Source organism: Boleophthalmus pectinirostris, unplaced genomic scaffold, assembly GCF_026225935.1.
Source record: "Boleophthalmus pectinirostris isolate CB_2022bp ecotype Guang Dong unplaced genomic scaffold, ASM2622593v1 HiC_scaffold_3, whole genome shotgun sequence".
NCBI classification, from domain to species: domain Eukaryota; kingdom Metazoa; phylum Chordata; class Actinopteri; order Gobiiformes; family Gobiidae; genus Boleophthalmus; species Boleophthalmus pectinirostris.
In genome coordinates this window covers 44,125,466-44,126,952 of record NW_026571299.1, presented here as the reverse complement: position 1 = coordinate 44,126,952, position 1,487 = coordinate 44,125,466, and positions in this window count along the sequence as shown.

Below are 1,487 nucleotides of genomic sequence, written 5' to 3'. Positions count from 1 at the left end.
GTCTCCCATTCGGCTACTCCCTCGCTCCACGCACTTTCTCCAAATGCGTAGAAGTGGCGTTGGAGCCCCTGCGTCGACAGGGCATTCGGATCTTGACCTACATCGACGACTGGCTGGTCCTTGCGTCCTCTCGTCGCGAGGCGGAGGAACACACAGCCCTGATTCTGCACCACATCTCCAGGTTGGGTTTTGTGGTGAACAGAGAAAAGAGCGCGCTCCATCCAGCTCAAGGGGCCACTTACTTGGGCCTGGAGCTGGACTCACGCACAATGCATGCACGGCTCGCCAGGGAGAGGCGCGGAGCGCTACTCACCCTGGCCACGAATCTTATGACCGCTCCATCAGCCCCATCCCACCAAGTACGGTCTGTCTTGGGGATGATGGCCTCAGCCCACCCAGTGGTACGCCTGGGGCTACTGCACATGCGCAGACTCTAGCGTTGGTTCACTCGGCTCCATCTGCACCCTACGAGGGACAGGCAGAGAGCAGTGACTCTGTCCCCAGCAGCGCGGGAGGACCTCAGGTTCTGGCTGGCCCCAGGTCGCCTCCAACAGGGAGTGAGCATGGGCGGAGTCCCCCACTACGTGGAGGTGTTCACAGACGCCTCACTCGCCGGGTGGGGAGGGACTCTCGGCCAGTTGGCGATAGGTGGCACATGGGAGTCGCCACCGGCCCACATCAACTTGATGGAGATGGTAGCAGTGCAGAGGGTGCTCCTGCACTTTGCTCCCAGGTTACGAGGGAAACACGTCATGGTCAGGTCAGACAACATGATGGTTGTGGCCTACTTGAAGAGACAAGGGGGGTCCAGGTCTCCTCCTCTGCATCGGAAAGCAGCGGAGATCCTGTTGTGGGCGGACTCGTGCCTGGCGTCTCTGAGAGCACGCCATGTACCCGGAGTACTCAACATCGGGGCAGACAGGATGTCCCGAGGGGGGCCTCTGCCCGACGAATGGAGCCTTTCACCAAGCATAGCACTTCAGGTCTGGCAAAGGTTCGGTCGCCCCAGGGTCGACCTTTTCGCAAGTGCAGAGAACACACAGTGCCCACTCTGGTTCTCGCTCAGGTCGTCAGATGAGCCACCACTCGGGGTAGACGCTCTAGGGCATCGGCTGTGGCCCGTGGGCCTACTGTACGCCTTTCCACTGCTGCGTCTCCTAGGACCCCTGCTTCACAGAGTGAGGTTGCAGGGTCTGCACATCCTGGTTGTAGCCCCGGACAGCCCGAGTGCCAGGTGGTACCCGGACCTGGTACAAATGGCGGTGATGGACCCATGGCCTCTCCCCGACATACCAGATGCTCTAGTACAGGCGGGGGGCACGCTACGGTTGCGCCCCCTCCTAGGCAGGAGGCTCCTAGTCTGGAGGTTGAAAGGGGAAGACTAGTTGGTTTAGGTCTTCCTCCAGAGGTGGTGTCCACCATTCAGAGCGCTAGGGCTGGCTCCACCGTCAGAGCGTATAACAGTCGTTGGCAGCTCTTCTCCACCT